The 20,780-nt window shown below is 50.1% G+C and overlaps 1 protein-coding gene across 8 annotated transcripts in view; it reads left to right on the top strand.

Moving 5' to 3' along the window:
- Nucleotides 1-20,780, top strand: part of PIK3CD (phosphatidylinositol-4,5-bisphosphate 3-kinase catalytic subunit delta) — a 53,778-nt gene that overhangs the window by 17,274 nt on the left and 15,724 nt on the right. For 3 of the 8 annotated variants that reach the window (XM_070511136.1, XM_014849848.3, XM_014849850.3), the window contains exon 2: nucleotides 7,442-7,558. The gene's annotated coding sequence lies outside the window, so the exon portion shown is untranslated. Of the gene's footprint in view, nucleotides 1-5,471; nucleotides 5,661-7,441; nucleotides 7,559-20,780 lie in introns of those variants that run through there. The other 5 variants (XM_070511137.1, XM_014849849.3, XM_044769638.2 and 2 more) reach the window with 4 other exon arrangements.

The following is a 20,780-nucleotide window of genomic DNA, read 5'->3' as shown; positions in this document are numbered from 1 at the left end:
TTGGGGAGAAAAAGGAAAAGTAAAATCTTTAAAGATGGGTTGTGACCCCCGCTCTGCAGCTTATCGTGTAGCTTTGGGTAAGTCTTGGGCCTCATTTTCTCATGGAGATTATGATAATAACTACCTTGTGGGGTTATTTTGAGGGTTTAATGAGATAATCAAAGTTCCAGGTACCTATGGCTGCATAACAACCCTCACCAAACTGAGAGGTGTAAAGCCACGCCTGTTTATTATGTGCACGGATTTCATGGGCCCGGAACTCAGACGGGGCTCAGCAGGACGGCTTTGCCATGCTCCGTGATGTCCAGGGTCGGCTAGGAAGATGCTCAAAGAGCTGCCAATAACTTGAACAGTTGGGGGCTGGAATCATCTGGAGGTTTCCTCATTCGTGTCTAGTCGCCTGGGCAGGGATGACTCAAAGGTCGGGCTCAGATGGGACTGTCACCTGAGGCCTGCACATGGCTTCCCTTTCTGGCTTGGGCTTCATCACAGCACGGTGGCCTCAGGAGTCACCCTTCCTTCTTGATGCACAGAGCTCCAAGAGCAAGCATTGGCGCTTGGTTCCAAACCAAGGTGGAAGCTGTGTGGCCTTTTCTGACCTAGGCTCTCGAGTCATGCATCCCCACTCCTGCTATACTCTCTTGGTCAAAGAAGTCACAAGCCCACCCAGATTTAAGGGGAGGGGAGAGAGATGCCACCTCTCAATGGGAGAAGTGTTAAAGAATTTGCCACCATGTTTTAAAACCTCCCCAGTAAACGGAAAGCATTTAGCACAGTGACAGCCGTGGAGTGTGGGCCGGAAAAGGTTAGCGGCTGCTGTCCATATTGTTCCTAGTTTTAGTATCTCTCAGGTGCTGAGATTTCGCACACCGGAACTCACTGCTGTGTATCCAACTGTGTGACTCAGGCAAGCGCCCTGCCCCCGTCTCGACTAAATGATCCTTAAGGTCCAGCTCTGTGATTACGTTTTGTCTAACACTGCCAGGTTCCTTCTTTTTACCTTCTTCAAATTTGGACCCAACTTTTAAAAGTTTCCTAGTTTAACTTAGTTTAATTTTCTTGCCCTCAATGGCTTCTCAAGCACATCTAGAGGTTTTGCAAGGAGGTTCTGGAGCAGTTTCGTGAGTTCCCCAGGTGTCTCTCGTGAGCCTTGACGTGCGAGTCACACATGCGCTGTGGTTCCAGGCAACCTATTTATCCCCTTATTCCAGTTCTCTCCCAATAAGCATTCACAGTCAATCTTTTCCACAAACACAGGAGTGTCTTTTCTTCTCTAAAAGACATAAAGAAGCCCAGGACATGGTGTCTTCCCACAAGGATCCCATCCTGGAATTGGAAACCTAGGACTCTGGGAAACTCGATGCTCTGCTGCGAGGTCTCGGCTAGAACCCCGCTCGGGTGCTGTCTGATGGGTCCGCACCTCCACTGGCTGAGGTTGGCACAGCGGGCCGGCGCTCGCTTTTACAGACGGGGAAACAGCTCTGGAATGTTTAGGAAACTCACCCAAATCCAGATCTGTCTCCATGGCGCGTGTGCCTGCCTTTCGCCGGGAGATGCCCTACAAACACGGATGCTTTGGGGTTGACACTTGAAAGAATGAGCACTGCAAACAGGAGCATCGTTTTTTTCCCTGCTGTGGCCCCCGCAGGTCAGATGCTCTGGAAGCCTCATTTAGGGCGGGCTTTTGGTCTAAGCTCGGGGAATTGGCGAAAGAAAGAAGGAAGCTCCAGATTCTAATTAACTTTGCTTTTTAACTACAGATGAGCCACTTTTTGAGTTAACTGGGCCCGAGTCTCAAAGATTAATGAAAATCTGTAAAGATGGCAGGAGAACAGGGGCCAGACACTCCTGTAATTAGGCTCCCTCATCTTTGTGCCTTGAGAGGAACAAGATGAGGGGAACAAAGAAGTGGGGGGATTGTGTGAATAACTATGGAGACCCTCTCTCCCCTTTGAAGAGGATTATTTTCCAGAGTCCTTCTGTTTTTCCTAATAGAATTAAAAACAAACATTTAACTGGGTTTTTTTTCTTGTTGTTAGTTGCATCTTATTTTTTTCTGACGGTAGCCTTCTTAGTCTTGGCCCCACTCAGCGTCTCATCTGACCACAACTAAAAATGCTGTAGGGGGGAAAATAATTTTCCCTCTATCCTTCTCAGTTCTTGGCTGAGACTGTCCTGTAATAAGAAGACAGATTAACAGGAGAAAAACAGATTTAATTATGTATGAAAGTATGAGAACCTCACAAAGTTACGAGATTCAAAGAAGTCACCAGAGCAGAAAGCTTTTATATTGTTTAGACAAAGAAACAATAAATGTATGAAGGACTGATGAGACAAAGGGGTTGGGGATAGGGGTAGTGAAATGGTGAAGAAGGAACAAGCCTTGTTTATACAACCTTCCTGACCCTGAATTCCCCGTGTCTGGTGATAAGGATCCTTCCACCCTCTAGTACAGGGAGGGGACCTTGTGCCTGGAAGATTTATCTCCTGCTTTCCAGAGGACAAAGGAGTTTCCGAGTGTCCTTTTTGCACCAGCTGTTTTTGAAGTACTTTTCATTCAAAATAATCAATATGCCAAAGTAGCATATTTTGGGGTAACGTATTCTGAACCCCTACAATGCTGAGTGCCAAATATGAAGAGGAAGAGCCAACCAGAATTCCAGGAAGGTTGGTGGTTGGGATCTGGGTGGGCAGCTGGGAGAAGCTGGCATTTCCTCACAGTGAGGGTACCTGGGAGTGTCAGGAGACAGAGAAAGAGAGTGACTAGTGGAGCAGATCAGCTTCCCTCTCACAGCACTGGTTGGATGCTCATTTGGTTTCCTGCCTCAGGCCTCGGAACTTAGAAAGAGGGTGCACTCCTTTTGGCCGTAGCAAGTAGAGGGACCCGAATATAATTTCTGTGCATGTACTCTGCTTGTCTAACAGTGATGAAACTAATTTGTTTATCCACTAAGTTGATTTATTTATGCCCTCACCTGTATTTCAGAAAGGACTTATACCTGAGCCCTGAATGAGGAGTCAGGAGACTTTGGTTTTTCTTCCTTCTCTGTCACCAACTAGTTGTGTGATATTGAGCAAGTCACTTCATCTCTTTCCGTCTGTGTCCCTTCTGTGAGAACAAACATGTACTGAGCATTTACTATATGCACGAGGCACTGTTCCAGAGACTTCCCATCTATCTGTATCTATTTACTTAATTCTCTTCCAGACGACTTACTACGTTGTGTATCTTTCTGGAATTTGTCAGTGCTGTTCCAGCACATCTTTGTCACACAGGCAGGACGACTTCCTGTGGCTTTTGCCATTTCCAAGAATCTTGGATTTTGCTTTGGGCTCCAGAGGAACCGCTACCTGACACCTCCAATTTGAACCCCAAGCCAGGGCATTGAGTTCCACTGCTGATGAGGCCCTTGTCTTAGAACTTGGCTTTCATCAGACCCATGCTGGAGAGAAGGGGAAGTCTGCAGGACTGGGCCCCTGGGGAGAAAGGCACCCCCCGTGGGGATGGGGGAGTGGTGCCACCAAAGCCTGTCTGCCCCTTGGAAAATCTCTTTGATGGCCTGGCCCTGTCATTATCCTTTCCTGGTTGGGGGTTGCTGGGGATGCCACCTCTCCCTAGCTTGGGTGGCTGCCAGAGAACTCCTCTCAGCTTCTATCTGCCCATCCAAGGTCTGGCTGTGACTTCCGGAGGGTTATTTCTCATCCTAGGAAACCCCCGCCCTGTGGGTTAAGAGCAGCCCTGCGGGGCCTTGTGCTCCCCGACCTGGGCTGAGTCAGGGCGTCAGAGCCCCCAGCGGACTGTCTTCTGCAGCTCTGCTCCCTTCCCCAGGCTGGGGGTGGGAGGAGTAAAGGGGAGGTGGACCGGGTGGCACGCTGGACGGGCCCCACCCAGTTGCCCAAGCTCCGCCTTCTCTAGAGATTGTCTGCCAAGTGCGCAGCCCGCTGTGTGGGTAGACGAGTGAGATTCAGTGTGTGAACGCGCACGAGTGCGTGTGTGTCTGTGCTCTCGGTACTTGTGTCATTGTATGAGCGTCAGTTCACGTAATTGTGCCTGAGTGTGTGTGAACGTGTATGCGAGTGCCTGTCTTTGTGACTGTGTCTGTGTGTGACATCTGGGCACGTGATACAGAGAGGAGGTTGCCTGCTCCCGCTCTGATCCCCGCTTCCTCTCCTCCTCGAGACGCCCGGGGCGCTGGGAACCCCCCTCCCCCGTGCTAGGTGCTGGGGGCGGGGACGCAGAGGTCACCGAGGGTCGCGGGACCTCCCATGACCCAGCCACCTGGTCGTCTCATCCCAGGCCCCTTCAAGCTTCCCAGGAGCTTCTGGCTGAGTTTTCCCCCTTGTCCTCCTCACGCTCTCGGAGACGCCGGGACCGAGGGAGGCTGGGGGGGCGGGGCTTGGATGGGTGGGCCCTGCACCCGCAACACTCAGTGGAGGCGGAGACAGGCGGAGCAATTAGACCGCCAAAGGGTGTTCCCAAACCACTTTCCTCCACCCCACGTCTGTCCCACCTGGTGGGACATCCCGGGGTGATTCTGAACCTCGCACTCCCCTCCTCCTCTTGCGCTCCACTCTGGCAAAGGCTTAAGTCTAGGGCTGTGGACCTCAAAGAACATTCTGAGGGGACATGGGACATTGTAGAGCAAGAAACGTATGGGTCCAGTACCAACCCAAAGTGGTCCCAAAGCCAGCTCTGCCGCTAAGAGGCGGTGGGATTGTGTGCAGACGTGCGTATGTAAAGGTAAGTTCCTTGCCCTCCGAGCTATGGGTTTCTCTTTCACAATCCGAGGGAGGCAATACCCGCCTTACAGTGTGATGCCTGCGTAGGAACTGGGGCGCCTGTGTAAAGCGCAGGGGGAGTGCCGCGCTAGTGCACGGACGCCATGCCGGCACGCGCACAGTTCATCGTAATGAACAGATGTGTTAGTGCAAGTCCCGGGTGAACCCATTATTTTCTCAGTCCGACATATAAGGGGAACTCCATTGGAAAGGAAGGCCTAGCGGCTGGGGAACAGCCCGCACACTGGATTTGAGCTCAGAGTCCGGCATGGCCAGTTGCTCGGTGACACCGGGTGGCGAACTGTGACACAGGCCCAGTGCCCCGCCCTTTCTGGTGATTCCCTGGGAACCCGGGAGCGGAAAGCGGTTTGGCGGACGACCAGCCCTCGCTCGCTTTGCAAATAGCACTTTCTATCCTCTGGTTACAAGGCGGGAGAGGGACCAGAGCCGGCATGCGCCCGTCCCCCGGGGTCCCGCGGCTGCTCGCCGGCTCCGCGCGCACACCCCGCCGGCCGGGCCGCAGCAGTGGGGGTCGAGGAGGATTTGCAGCGGCGCGCGCTCCGCGCCCGGCGGCCGCTCGCGAACACTTCGCCCGGCTGGGCTGTGAGAATTTGCCGACGGTGCCCGCCCGCGGCCGGCCTGGCCCCGCCCCCGCCGGCGCCCCGCCCCCGGCCCCGCCCGTGCCCGCCCCCAGTCCGGCCGCGCCCCTCGCCGGTGCCCCGCTCGCCGGCTCCGCGCCGCGGGCCTGCCCTCAGGCCCCCGCGGGCCCCGCGCCGCCGCCCCGAGGCTCGCGCCCTCCCGTCGCTCCGGGACCCGCCCGCCGCGTCCCCTGGGCAACCGTCTCCAGGGAGACCGGGCCCCGCCCCCGGCACCGACACCCGGTACGGAGCCCACCTGTGCGGGCGTCTGCGGGGTCCCAGTGCCCCCCGCCTCACGCCCTGCCCCGCCCCGAGCCCTGCTTTGTCCGCTCGGGGCGATCTGGGGTCCAGGGGCGTGGGGGCTGGGGGGGCGGGTGCATTCCCAGGGCGGACCGGACCCGGCTGGGGAGGCCGAGGCAGGGGGCTCGCGTTGTGATTCTCTGGTGTGGTCTGGTTCATGCTCTCCTTCTCTCCTGATCTTATTGCATCCCTTTTGTGCCTCCGGGGGGCCTGGAATCCGGGGTGTCCCGCTGCCGCCCTTGATGGGCTGAGCAGGGCCCTCAGCCGGGCTCCGGACGCCTGTTCAGAGCAAGCTGTTTACTTGTCAGGGACGAGCAGTTGCGCTGCGCGTCCTCCCCTCCCCCTGCCCCCATTCGCATCCTGCGCTCTGTCCATTCCTAGCCTTGCCTCCCAGGCTTTGCCCTTGAACCCGGAGGGCTAGAGGGCGGCAGACCCAGGTCCTGAGGTCCCGGCCAGCGTGAGGGCCAGAGCAGAAGATGCATCTTCCTCCGGGGGAAGAGCGTCCTCCCCGGGCGCCCTCTTGTGAATTCTGTCCCGGCTCCCTGTTTCCTGACCTGAATTCCTGAGGACTAATTCCTTCCTTGTCTTCCCTAACTCTTCCTTCTCTCGGCTCCATCATGCTTTCTGCTTTGTCTTTCGTCGTTCTGAAACTGTTTTCTCTACGATCATGTCTCATTTGCCTGTGACTGAGCTACTGGGATTTGTCCTCTTGTTAACTCCATTGGTCAGCAATGCAAGTTATTTCTTCCTTAGCTCTTGGCGCTGACCTCCCGTTTCTCTGGTGGCAATGCCTTGGGGAGTCCTTACCGGCCTCCCCTCGATGCTGAATGAAGGGACCGGCCAAGCCCACGTTCCTGGGCTTCCCCAGCAGGGTCCATGGGGTAACCTTCCAAGGACTGGGCTGGCAGCACAGAGAATTCCAGCTTGGTCCTTGGGAAGTGTGTTCTTGGAATGGACACCTTTTCTAAGGGCTTCCTAGCACTGGGCTTTTTGTCTCATGGAGAAGCTAAAGATTTAGGTTTCCTCGGGAGCCCTCCCCAGCTGCGCCTAGTGGCTTCCAGGCTGGAGTCTCCCTGCTGCGGAGGTAGCTGGGCGGGGCGCGGCCGGGGGAAGGGGCGGGTCCTGCTGCTGGCCTCCAGCCGCCCGGGCTTTGGGAGCTCAGGTGTCTTTCTCTCTCTGGGGTCAGATGATTTCCAGGAGCCACCCACGGTGGAGGAAGAAACGCCACAGACGCAGTGAGTGGGCGGCCCCCTGCCCACACACCTTCCTTTTCATCTCCATCCCGCAGGGATGAACCTTCCTTTATGATGTGATTTGGGTCTTGAATGGGACGTCAAGTTCACGAACCTACTTTTTGCAGCCATTGAATGGAGCTCTAAACCCAGGCTTGGCTCACACCACTCGCTGTGCTTTCAAAAACCAAACAAAACCAACAAATAACTCTAAAAGTGATTTGAGTCATCTGTATGTATATCTGTTCCTGCTTCAGGCACTGGAAATGCTCCTGTGGTTTGCCTAGTCCTACCGAAGAGAGCTGGTGGGGTGGCATTGACACAGATGGTGAGAAGGGCCCACCCAGCAGAATGTGATTCGTTTGCAAAAAGGGGACCTAGGTGGAACAGTCGCTTTTGAGCTAAAGTCCTGTGAGAGAATGCACAGAAGGCATCTGAGACATTCTCTTTTAACATTTTTCTTTTCTTTTCTTTTCTTTTCTTTTTTTTCAGACAGATAAGGAGCTGAGTCAGGCAAGGGCGGAATGACGCTCATTGATTCCAAAGCATCTTTAATCTGCCAGGCAGACAGGCCTTTGCTGCTGGTCTTTCTTGGACCATTCCAGAGAGGTAGGTTGGGCGAAGGAGACAAGTGGGGGGGGGGGGGGGAGAAGAGACGTCATTTTGTCGAGGGGTTAAGAATGTGAATGAATCCGCGCTCCCTGACTCTCCAGCCAGAGGAGAACTTCTCGGTAGGACTAGAAAGCTGAAAGGAAGAGAATGACCCAAATTTGTGCTAGGAGCCAACGAGGGGGGATGTGAACTAGACCTCAGCCAGTTTCCCAAGAGAGGGATGCTGCTGCCTGGGAAAGGAAGGAATGACTTTGTTCTGAGCAGCCCCGGAGCCCATTATTAAGCTGCAACATTTGGTATTTGACTCACTCCGGTCATGGTAGAGTTAGGCTGGCCTATTTGGAGAGCGAAAAATTAAAATATTCTTCCAAAGGAAGTGGATTGAATTTTTATACTTGGTAGTGCTTCTCAAGGAGTCCTTGGGTAGGGACATTCCATTTCTCCCAAGAGTTGGCAGTCACTGTATCAGTAATAGGATGCTCCTTGGAATTCTAGGACATCAGCTTGCAAGATAATTGCAGTCCTTTCATTGTGCAAATGAAGAAACTGAGGCCAGAGGCTGACGCTGGCTCAGCATTGTCTGAACACCCCTCTTTGGCGTCTGCGGGTTGCTGGGTGCAGTTAGTGAGCACCCAGGTTGGTAGGCCAGCAGTCCCCTCTGCGAGCTCAGTGGGTGCGTACGTATTCTGTAAGCACATTCCTCCTCTGGTCGCTTGAGCAGCTGCTGTCCTTTCTGATGGGAAGGGGCATGGGGTTATAGCACAATGTGGTCCCTGGCGGCTCCTCTCCCCACCCTAACCTCATTTTCTCTAGATCTGCGTCCATACTTTCCAAGCTTCTTTGTTAGTGTGGATCTCTTTGAAAAGATGAAAATATGAAGCAGAATTTTAACCTATAAAGCCAATAAAAAAACAGAGTGCCGCTGTGGTACCAGTAGAGACTGGCCGGGCACTCCTTCTCAGCACCCTATCCCATTCCTGCTACCCTCTGAAGGCCTCGCGGTGCTTCTGTGGGACCCCAGGACCCCCTGGAACACGGGTGAAAACCATGGATCCTGGAGACCTGTGTGGGGGATGGGAGTTTCTTCTACACACCTGTTTACAATATCTGGATTCTTTTTGTTTGTTTGTTTTTGAGGAAGATTAGCCCTGAGCTAACATCTGCCAGCAATCCTCCTCTTTTTGATGAGGAACACTGGCCCTGAGTTAACATCAGTGCCCATCTTCCTCCACTTTATATGTGGGATGCCTACCACAGCATGGCGTGCCAAGCAGTGCCATATCTGCACCTGAGATCTGAACCGGCAAACCCCGGGCCACCGAGAAGCAGACGTCCGCACTTAACCGCTGCCACTGGGCTGGCTCCTACTGCCTCGATTCTTATTTCAGAAGATGCCTTTTAATAATAACTTTTAACCCTTATGTTATTTTTATTTATAAAAAATACCTATTTACTATCAAAGAGTTGCAAAGTACAAAAAAAAAATTGCAAGCGCAGCTGTTCTATAACCCTCCCCCGCCCCCACTCAGAACCATGGTCTCCATGTTGGAGTGTCTGCCCCCACAGCCCCCAGAGAGTCGGATCTTTGCAAACTTGATTTTTATTTATTATTAAATATTATTATGAACTTCTTCATAAACATAACTGAATGCATATATTTATCTCTTCTCTGTTTCAAAAGCCCGCTAAAATGAGAGTAAAGGAATAAAAAAGGTATAAATTCTTAAGAAAACAGAAAAGTAGATGATAGAGAAGGAGGAATGTGAGCAAAAATTTTGAAGATAAAAAGCAGGTGGGGGAAAGAAGTGACACTTAGAATGTTGACTCTCCTTGTGCTGTGGGGGAGGCAAGGTGATGTGTCCACAGGACCCACTAAAGGCTCAGGAATGGGGGCTGCAGAGTGTTCCCAGCAGTGGGGTAGAAGGGGCGCTGGAAGCAGGAAGATTGGTTGAAAGTGTGTGTTAGAGCCACAGACCCCTCTCTCAGCCCACATAGCCAGGTGGTTCCCTCTCCCACCCAGCAGAAAATGCCTTGGTTCCTGCAGGCGGTGTGCAGGCTGTGAGGGGAGCAGCTGAGGACAGGGCGGGGGCTGTGAGGGGAGCAGCCAGGGCAGCGGGAGGCTGTGAGGGGAGCAGCCAGGTCAGGGGAAGGCACTGTATTGAGAACAGGAGGATTCAGTGAAAGTTTGCATACTGAACAGTGACGCCCCTCCTGGTTGGCTCCCAGAAGAACAGGGCAGCCAGGCTTACACCCCCCCCCCCCCCAGGCAGGGTCTGAAAGGATTTCTCTCTGAGGAAACTGACCTCACAAGAAGAATGACCCTCAGATACTGACATTGAGAGGGACCCTGTTGAAAGCTAGCTTGCTGCTTTGTCACTTCACAGCAATGCCTACCAAGCAACTAGCCCTACCTGGGCACAAAGAGCTTTCAGTGCCTCTCTTAAATCTGAATGGGCAGCCCTGCGCCATCCCACATAGCTGAGGCCTCTAGCATGAAAGACAGAGACCCAAACAAATAGGAAAAAAGGATTCAGAAGTCATAAACGTAGTTTTTTTTTTTTTTTTACAAAAAACCTATTCATAAAACAAAAATAAGCTCTTGGATATTAAAACTATGATGGTAGAAGTAAAAATTTCGATAGACTAGACTTGGAAGATTGAAAAACAGATTTCTAGAAACTAGAACAGAAAGACCTGAGAGATGGAAAATAGGAAAGAAAAGATAAGAAGATTAGAGAATCAGTTTGGGAGGCCCAGTACCCACCTCATAGGAGCTTAAGAAGAAGCCGGGAGAGAAATGGAGAAGAAGTTATCAAAGAAACTACAGGAAAAAAATGCTAGAACTGAAGGCGTTTCTGCATTGAGTCTCTGGGTAGTATTTAGCACAGTGAGTAATAAAAGACACACTATGCAAAAGTAAAAGATGTGCTACAGGATATCATCATGAGCTTTCTAAACTCCAGAGGTAAGAGAGGAGTTACTAGACGCCAGCAAAGGGAAAAGAGGCCGCGTACAGACGATCAGAGAACAGGATGGTGTTGGACTTCGCAAAAGCAAAACCAGAAGCTACAAGACAATGGAGCGACTCTTTCAAATTTCCAAGGGTAATTAATTCTCAACTCAGAATTCTGTAGTCATCATTCAAGCAAAATCATAGAATAAAGACAATTTTTAGACATGTGAATTTTCAAAAACTTTACCATGCCCCCTGCCCCTCGTACCCCTTTCTGAGGAAGTTGCTGGAGGATGTGCTCTCCTAAAATAAGAGAGTAAACCAAGAAAGAGAAGCAAGTGGTACAGTTGTCTTTTCTCATTTGGCTCAGCTGCCAAATAGCTTTCTATATTTCAGCTATTATCTTACTCTGAGTCTTGGGATTGGGGAGAAGAAAACAAACACCTCCTCCACCATGGGAACAGACAAGTACTCACTTCCAAGCCTCCCTGTAGCTGGGACCTGTGACCTGGCTTCTTTGAGGAGATGCACCTACGCTATATTTTGATAGAGAAGAGAGGGATGGAGCATGTGCTGTATCCGTGGTTATGGTGGTAGCAGCAGTGATGAGCTGCAAGGTTGAGTTCTTGGCACAGAAGTGGCAGGAGTGTAAACTGGCGCCCGTACTCAGTGGCAATCACAGCAGTTTTCCCATCAGGCTTGATTCTGCATTGTGGAGTCCACGTAGTATGTTACGGTTACATTTCTTTTCTTGTTCAGCTTTTTGTTTTTCCTGGAGTTGACAGTTGCCTCATCTTTTTATTTGCTTTGTCTTCAGTGTACTAATCACTGATTCTTCCTCAAACTCTCCCACAGGACTGTGAAACCTCACAGTGCAACAAGTGTGTCAGATAATCTGTCAGCTCCTTCCCTGCTTAATATCGAGAGTGGGCTGCTTTACCTGCGACCAAGAACCCTGACTAGTGGAAACAATGGTGAAGGGAATTCCAATAATGAGGGTGAAAAGAAGTCCCAGTACTACAGCTGTGTAGCTGGACTAGAGAGCAACCAGCCCAATTTGCGGCAAATTGGCTGAAGGTCCCAGGAGGATGTATCTTCAAGGGAAAAAAATGGAACTGATCAGGGCCGGCCTGGTGGTGTAGTGGTTAAGTTCGCACACTCTGCTTCAGCAGCCTGGGATTCATGGGTTCAGATCCCAGGTGTGGACCTACACACTGCTTATCAAGCCATGCTGTGCAGGCATCCCACATGCAAAATAGAGGAAGATTCACACAGATGCTAGCTCAGGGCCACTCTTCCTCAAGCAAAAAGAGGAAGATTGGCAACAGGTGTTAGCTCAGGGCCAACCTCCCCACCAAAATAACAAAAAAAGGAACTGATGGATTATCTGACATATTTGGTATATTATGAGGAGTTTTATAGTTCTGTGGGAGAGTTTAGGGAAAAAGTACATATTCAAACAAAGAAAATTAAAAATGAAGCAACTATCAATTATAGAAATACAAAGTTGAACAAGGAAGCAGATAAAATCATCGTATGCTGCGTGGCTTAGTTTTGAGCAATATTTACATAGTCATAGTAATGTAAGCACTGAAATTCGATTAACAAAAAATTATTACATACCTATTTTCAGAAGATGGAGGAGACGGTATGTGTATGTGGGTTAAGAAAGCACAAAGTCATCTTCTAAGATAAGAAGTTAAAAACCAAGAAATATCGGGGCCAGCTCTGTGGCCGAGTGGTGAAGTTCATGGGCTCTGCTTCACAGCCCAGGGTTTCGCCAGGTCAGATCCTGGGCACGGACATGGCACCGCTCATCAAGCCATGCTGAGGTGGCGTCCCACTGCCACAACTAGAAGGCCCCACAACTAAAAATACACAGCTATGTACTGGGGGGGTTTGGGGAGAAAAAGGAAAAATAAAATCTTAAAAAAAAAAAGGAAATGTCAGTATAAACCTCTAGTTTCGAAATGTAGAGGTGAATACCCAAAGAAACAGCCAAAATTGGGGGCGGTATGCTTGGATGTAGAGGTCCGGAGACTGCTATTTTTTTTTTTGCTGCAAGCATTTTAGTTTCAATTAATTTTTTAAATCATGTGGTTGCATAACTTTCATAGCTATTAAAATTTAAAAGTCATTATTATGACATCCGTATCCACCCATAATTAGGTGTTTTCATTTTCTCTATACTTTCTGGAATGTTTTGTCCACAAACATATGTCCCCATGATAAATGTCTGTGCATTTTTGTCTGATTTAATGTGGGGAGTATTTGCAGTGCTGTGTGGTGTGCACAGGTGCTGTTTTCATGACCACATTCTCTCCCATTGGGTTACTGTATGATAATTTACTTAGCCGTTTCGTTAGTATTTTTGATTTATCACTTTCACAAACAATATCACAATGAAGATCTTTGTGCATATAGCTTTTTTTAACTTTTGAATTACTTCTTTAGGATAGTTGCCAAATTCCCAGAATTCCCGCATCAGACCATGGGTCTTCCTCCTGATTTGATGTGTAGTGCTGAGGGGCTCCACTTGGCTTCAGGCCCGTGGCCCCCCGGATGGGCCGTGAACTGAACCTCACAGGAGATAGTTGAGATAGAATTTTCTGCAGGGTGGTTGGCTCACTTTTTCTGATGGCAGCAGCAGGAGTCAGAAGTCTCTTTTCTTCCATATAGAACAGAATTTCCAGAGACCCACCCTGTCATTCTTTAATATCTGTTCTGGTTTTCTCCCATTGAGGATTTTTTTTTTTCCTTTTTAAATAATCAAATTAAAAGTTAGTCTCCTATTAAATAGTATGACCTCAAGAGAGGCATGTTTAAAATGGGAGAGAGTAAAAAGTAAATTAATTAAGAAGAAGAAGAAAAAAAACAACTGAGGGAAGCAGAAGAGGCTCGATGAGGAAACCAGGCAGTGAGGCAGTTCATGTCCTCGGCTTACCATCCAAGTGGACGCTGAGATGCTTTCTGCGTGATTCACTTCACCTTGTTTCATCCGTGCCCACCCTTTGCCCCCAGACCCCTGTTTCTCCTGTGGCTCCGGGTGTCAGACAGCCCTCCAGACAAGCCCTAGTCCCAGGCATGGTCTTCGGGATGCCTTTCTTGCCTGCCCTCTGGCTTCTGGAGATTTCCTCCCCATTCCCTTTTTGGATTCATATACCCGCCCCCATCTGACCACCACTGGACAGTAGCTTTGCCTTAGATGACAGAAGAGGTGCCCCCTGCTTTGGATTTGAAGGCCTCCCTTTTGCTGTGGGTGACAGCTGTGGTGGAGACACTCTTTCTGCCCTGAAGACGGGGCCACCAGGGATGGGCGGTGCTACTAGACCCCACAAGACACGCTGAAGGCGTTTCCGTGAAAGGTTTAGTGTTTTGGAAGAACAGCATATCTATCTTACGACTATACCTGTTGGGACCTCTGGGCCGTTCGTTCAGTTTTCCTTCTGGTCTGTAGTTCATTCTTTGTCAAGAAGGTTCTTAAGGACAGGAAGCATCAAGGCCGTGGTGCCGGCGTGCCTGCTGCTCAGCTGTGAAGAGCAGAGGGTTGGGGCATTTTGTGGCAGGTAGAGCCCAACGTTTTCCCTCATTAATCTGGCCCTGCCAGCTCCTACCTGGGACCCTGGGCTAATTGCTTTCCCACTTCTCGCCTCCCTCCCTTCCATTTCCCTCACAGCAGCCAAAGCATCTTCTTTGTTAGGCATAAAAGCAGGCCCTATCAGATCCCTGCTTAAAACACTTGGATGACTTCCCGTTGCAGTGATGATAAAACCTGGATGCCTCATCATGGCTACAGGGCCCTGCAGGATCGACTTCACTGTCTCTCCCAATCATCTCCCCTTCGGGCCCTTGACTCCAGTGACCTGGTCTCTTGCCTCAGGGCCTTTGTACATCCAGGTCCAGCTGCCTGAAACCCTGTTTGATAGGTCTTTGCAGGATCCTTCTCATGATTTTGGCCTCAATTCCAAAATGATCTCACCTGGGGACCCTTCTCTGATCTGCCATCCAAAGGAGCCCCTCCCTGCAAGCCCCTTTTTATTACGTTCCAACTCTTTTACTATTGAAATCGTCTTGTTTATTCATTTTTCTTTTTACTTTTTTGTTTTCTCCTGTTAGACTGAAAACTCCGTAAGAGCAGAGATGGTGCCTGTCCCACTCCCTGATGGGCATGTAGAAGGTGCTCAAATAAATATTTGTTGAATGAGTGGATGAACGAATGAACAGGACTTGGGGTCCGCAGCCTTCTGGGCCAAAGCGGGACCCTTCACATTCCTTTTCCTGAGAGTCTCGAGGAGGCGGTGGTGGTTGAAGGACCTCTGGGCTTTTCCTGGCAGCCAGAGCAGGGGGTGGTTTCTAGAAAGCTCTTTTAGGGCGAACATCCAGAGTCTCCAGTGGGAAGTGGGCCCTCTGGGTAGAGCACCTTCAGACTCCACCTCTGGAGCGCCCACTGGCACTCACTTTCCACATAAGTCGGGTAACAGGAAAATGTCCATTTCATTCTCTGTGGGAGGGTGGCTGGGAAACAGAACGCTTGGTTAGAAGGACTTTTTGAGGCTGAGAAGTACCTGACAATAAACCCAGATCAAGAGGCCCAATGTGGACGCTGCTCTGTTCAGCATGGTGCTGAAGGCCAGCCCGTGTGGCCCCTGCCCCTTGTCATGGTGACTGCTAGTCTTGTATCTTCCCAGCCTGGGTTGATGGTAGATGCTTGGACTATGTGTGTAACTACCTTCTAGAAGTTTCTGAGGCTCTTTCTCCTGGGCTCTTTGGGTGGTAGCTTTCAACTCTGAAATCCAGGCGTTTGTCCTGGGGTTAAGAATCTGAGCATCTGTATGAACAGGTTCATAGGAATGACCCAGGGTGGACACTGGACTCTTGCCCTAGTATCACGTCTGAAGGTGCATGCCCTGTTTTGCCCCGGGCATCCTCAGGGAAGAGGATGTTTATTGCTCAGATAAGCAGGACACAGCTTGCCTTCTTTTCCCTGCCGCCCGCGGCAGCACAGACCCTGCTGAGAGGGACTTGTGTTCCCTTGGGAAGCGATTCCCCAGGGCATGTGACTGTAGCACCAGAAAGCCTGTCTCACATTGGCAAAGGCTGGGCAGCAGCTCCTCGTCAGAGTGTCAGCCACATTTGCAATGGGCACTGGAAAGACGTGGAAGTCTGGCAGACTCAGGGGACGCCAGCTCAGAGCTCCAAGACAGAGTTTCAGAAGGATTGAAAGGGATTCTTCAGCAGTCCTGAGCTTGGGACAAGCCACCAGCCGCCAGGTCTGCCAGCCCAGGGGGACTGTTGGATGGGCTGCACCCTCATTCCCAGGTGGGAGGAAGTGTTTGTGCTCTGGGAGACTACAGCCCTTGCTTGCTCTCCTTTCTTCGAAATAAACAAAGGCCCCCCGAAGCATTGCCTGCTGCTGGCTGGGGAGGATGGCGGCGTAAGTACTTTTACTGAAATCCTGAGAGGAACTCCTCTGCTGGCCGCTCAGGACTCAGAAGATCAGACCCCTCAGACATTCTCAGCTGGAGAAACCGTTCTTCAACCTTAGACCAGAGAAGGGGCATCTAAGAGCAACTAAGAGAGCATCTAAGTACATCTGAGAGCATCTAAGAGCAACTGGCCAAAGGATGGTGCGGTCCTGTGTGTGACAGAGGCCCACACGCCAGCATCACTCTGCTGTCCCAGAGCTGTTCTGTGGTCTCTGCTGGCCGGGAGGCGGGCAGGTGAAGGGAACGGAGCTCCTTCTTGTCCAGTGCTCTTTGGTATTTGTTAATGGTTCAGATGTGGACAGACAGAGAAGTCCTGCCTCAAGATTCTGGAGGACTCAGAGCGAAGAAGGATTGCTCATGGCTTGTCTGTGGTCGATCCACTCTAGTGCCTGGAGGGTGTTCCTGGCCCTCCCTTACCCTCTGTCTCTAGATCATCTCACCTGTCCCCATGGCTCCACGTATGTCTGTAGCGTGCTTACCAGTTATATCTCTGTGACCCCAAAGACCTCTCTCCTGAGCTCCAAACTGAGAACTTTGCCCCTTGGCTCTCTTCACTGGGATGTTCAATAAGCAGCTGAGATTCCATATGTCTGAAGTGGAGCTCTTGCTGTTTTATTTCTCCCCAAAATCTGTTTCTCCCTTATACTTCCCTATCTCAGAAAATCTCCAAAACCCATCCAGTCTCCCAAGCCCAAATCTGGCTGGCATCCTTCCTTCCTCGGTCCCGGTCCCCATCTGATCACCCGAGCTCCTAAATAGATCTTGATTCCTTGTCTCCCCAGCCCTTCCAGCGGCATCGTCTCAGAAGCCAATCAGATCCCATGGCTCCTTTGCCTGAAAGCCTCCAGGGCTGCCCTTTACTCTTAGGTTGACACCCCGGTGCCCCCCCCATAAAGGCCCTACAGGACTGGTCCCTGTTGACTTCTTCAGCCTGTCTCATCCTGTGACCCACGCTCCAGCGGCAGTGGCCTGCCTTCCATCAGCTTTGGACATGCTGGCTCACTCTGGTCCTCAGCACCGGTGTTCTCTCCTCAGAGGGGCTTGCATGGAGGAGCCCCTCCTGGCTTCTCTCCATCACGTCGCCATGTGACACACGGCCCTTCACTGCATTGATTGAACGCTGATCATCCTTCTCACCTACTGAGTACTTGGCTCTGAGTGTCTCCCCTTCTGGCAAGTAACCTTCAGGGGAGGGACCCTTAGTCTTGTTCACCATTGTATTCCCAGCACCTTGCGTGATTCCTGGCACTTAATAAATAGAGTTGAATAAACTGACATATCTCAGACTGAGTGATATATACAAAATATCAAATCCAATAATGGGGGTGCTGATTATTTCTGTGAGATGAAATTATCAAGAATTGTGAATTCCTGCATTCAGATTCAGGAAGTTGGGTTCCTGTCCAGGCTGGGAGAATGTGGGTCACTGTGAGAACTATCTGGAGGGTCAGCAGCCAACAAGCTCAGTGATGTGGCCACCAAAGAACTTTCTGGGAGGGGGGTGGGGAGCCTGATACACTTTCAGACCGAGCAGGTGGGAGCTTGCTGCCCAGAACTTTCTTCTGTAATTTGTCCTGTGAAGCCCTATTTGGAGCATCGTGTTAGCTTGGAGCACCAAACTTTGGCAAAAGAGTCTAAAACCTGCATTAAAGGGAGAACAGTCAGAGGTCCTGGGGCCACCATCCAGCAGGAAAGCCATCAGAGAACAACTCCGTGAGCCTCTAGATGGCGGCACAAAGGACAGAGTGGCTCTTAGAGGTGGGCTAGTGTCCAAGGAGAGAACTTTCCAAACACTAGAAACTTCCAGAAATGGATTGTGCTGCTGCATTAATGGAAATAGACACTTTCAGCTGCAAGTGACAGAAAACCCAACTCAAACTGCTCTAAGTTAAAAAGAAAAAAAAAGCCAGGGGTGATTTATTGGCTAATAGCACTGAAAAGTCCAGGAATAGGGTCTAGCTCCAGGCAGAGCTGGATCCAGGGATCAAAGGATGTCCTCAGGACTCCGCTGGTACGCTCCACTCTGAACTTTGCCTTCCTCCACATTGGTCCCTTCTCAGCTTCCACTCCTAAGGGCAGCAGATGGTCACCAGCAGCTCTAGGTAGACATTCTGTCTTTTCTGCTACGCTAGGAGGAAGTCTCGAAAGAAGTCCAGATGTCAAAACCTGTGTACTGATTTGATATTTACATGCCCATCCTGGAATCACTGTGGCCAGAGAGATGATGTGTAATGATTGGCTGGGGCCCAAGTCCCATTCTTGCTTACAACCCAGACCCTGTGGCTGGGGGAAATTCAGGGCTCTGATTGGCTGGGCCTGGGTCTCAGGCCACTCTGGTAGTCAGGGGTGAAGTCAACTCATCTGAACCACTTGGATTGAGGGTATGTTGAGTCTGTGACAAGTCCTCAGCTCCAAGATGAAGAAACCAGAAATTGTCGGCCCCCAGAAGGCCCTCATGCCCCTTTCCCCCAGGGTAACTGCCCTCCCCCTGGGGTAACCCCTGCCCTATCTCTTCTTCTGCCAACATAGATTAGTTCTGCCTGTGCTTGTTTCCTATATAATTAGAATCTGAGCACATACTCTTTTGGGCCTGACTTCTTTCCCTCAGCTTTGTGTTTGTGACATTCCTTTATGTTGTGTGTATTTATAGATCGTTCATTCTCATTGCTATATAACATTCCACTGGGAGAAGATACCACAGTTTGTTTTTCCATTCTACTGCTGATGTGCGTTTGGGAAGTTTCCAGTTTGGGCTGTTATGAATAGCAATGCTGTAGACACACTCCTGGACACGTCTTTTGGTGCACATGTACTTGCATTTCTGTTGGGTGTATACCTAGGAGTGGAATTGCTGGGTCAGAGGGCATTCGTGTGCCCAGCTTTAATTGATACTGCCAAACAGTTTTCCAAAGTGGTTGTACCAATTTGCATTCTTGGAGCAGTTCTGAAGTCCCTGGATTAGCTGGCATCTGTGTCCCATACAAACTACAGAGCGATGAGTCCGGGCCTCATAGAGAGTTGGGGCTTGTTAGCAGCTGCACTCTGGGTCCTGGGCCCACAAAGAGGGAGAGAGTTCCTGCTTTCTCCTGTTGCACTGCTGCCGTTTGATTATGTTCTGTCCACGCCATCCTGAGTCTTTCTCTTTTAGGACTGACTTTTATATGAAAGTATTTCCCTGCATCTCAGGTGGATGAGTGTAGTTGGAGTCTGCATTTCCGTAGTGCTAAGGGGCAGGGGAGTGAGGGCTGCATTTGTCTTGGAGCGCCATCCGCCCCTTTGGCTAGAGTTCTGGTGAGCTTGTGCCTTGCCTGCTCTACTCAGCCTCAGGATCGAGTGGCCAAAGGTGCTGCTGACTCCCCGAGCTTGGCCGATGCACATAGAGCACTCTACATGGATTCTGCAGGATTCCTGAGTGTCACCAACATTTTGAATCAAAAAAGAAAGCCTTGGCCTGACCATTCTCAGAAAGAGGAACCCAAAGTAGGATGTGGTTTTACAATCAGAGGAAGTGGATCCCAGTGGTGGTAGCGCAGGATGGTGTGTGTGTCCTGCTGCACAGAGCAGCTTCTGCATCCAGCCGAGGCTGAGGCCTGGGCCCAACTGGCAGAGCCACCAAAAGAACATCTCTCTCAAACTAAACATTTCCTTTCAACTATTTTTTTTTTTTTTGAGGAAGATTAGCCCTGAGCTAACTGCTTCCAGTCCTCCTCTTTTTGCTGAGGAAGACTGGCCCTGAGCTAACATCAATGCCCATCTTCCTCTACTTTATATGTGGGATGCCTACCACAGCATGGCCTGCCACACGGTGCCATGTCCGCACCCCGGATCTGAACCAGCAAACCCCGGGCCGCCAAAGTGGAATGTGCGCACTTAACTGCTGTGCCACCGGGCAGGCCCCTCCTTTCAACTATTTTTAAAAGTCATTTAAATCTAGGAGAATCTGACCTCTTGTTAGGGTAGCTTTTTAAAAAATTATCTTACTGAAGTCACATTGGTTTATAACATTGTGTAAATTTTGGGTGTACGTTATTATAATTCAGCTTCTGTATAGACTGCATCGTTTTCACCACCAAAAGTCTAGTTTCCATCCGTCACGATACATATGTGCCCCTTTACCCCTTTCGCCCTCCCCCCAACCCCCTGCTCCTCTAGTGACCACCAATCTGTTCTCCTTGTCTGTGTGCTTGTTTATCTTCCACATAGGAGTGAAATCATATGGTGTTTGTCTTTCTCTGTCTGACTTACTCTGCTTAGCCTAATGCCCTTAAGGTCCATCCATGTTGTAGGGAACTATTTTTCTAAAAAATAAAAATCATAAGACATAAAGGAAAGGATTGATAAATTTGACTGTATCAACGTTAAAAACTTCTCCTCATCAAGAAAACACCATGAACAAAGTGAAAAGATGACGTGGACTAGAAGAAGATATTTCCAACTCATTTAATCAACAAAGGAATTGAATCTAGAGTGTATAAAGAAACCCTAGAAACCAATAAGAAAAAGATAACCCCACCCAAAAATGCGCAAAGTTTATAAGCAGGCTATTTGCAGATGATAAATGTTTTATGGATAATCGGGAAATGCAAGTTAAAATAGCAAGAGAGCAATTCATGCCTATCAGATTGGCAGGAATGAGTAGATTTGGCAATACCAAGTACTGGCGAAGATATGGAGATTAGGCACTCGGCAATGGTGGTGCCATTGCTAAGGGGCCACTCCTTTACTTGGGTCAAGTTTGTGATGTGGTTAGACCTGTCATAGTTTATACCTATGATCCGAC

Source organism: Equus asinus, chromosome 5, assembly GCF_041296235.1.
Source record: "Equus asinus isolate D_3611 breed Donkey chromosome 5, EquAss-T2T_v2, whole genome shotgun sequence".
Classification (NCBI taxonomy): domain Eukaryota; kingdom Metazoa; phylum Chordata; class Mammalia; order Perissodactyla; family Equidae; genus Equus; species Equus asinus.
The sequence above is the reverse complement of the archived record's forward strand: the minus strand, read 5'-3'. Positions and strand labels throughout refer to the sequence as shown.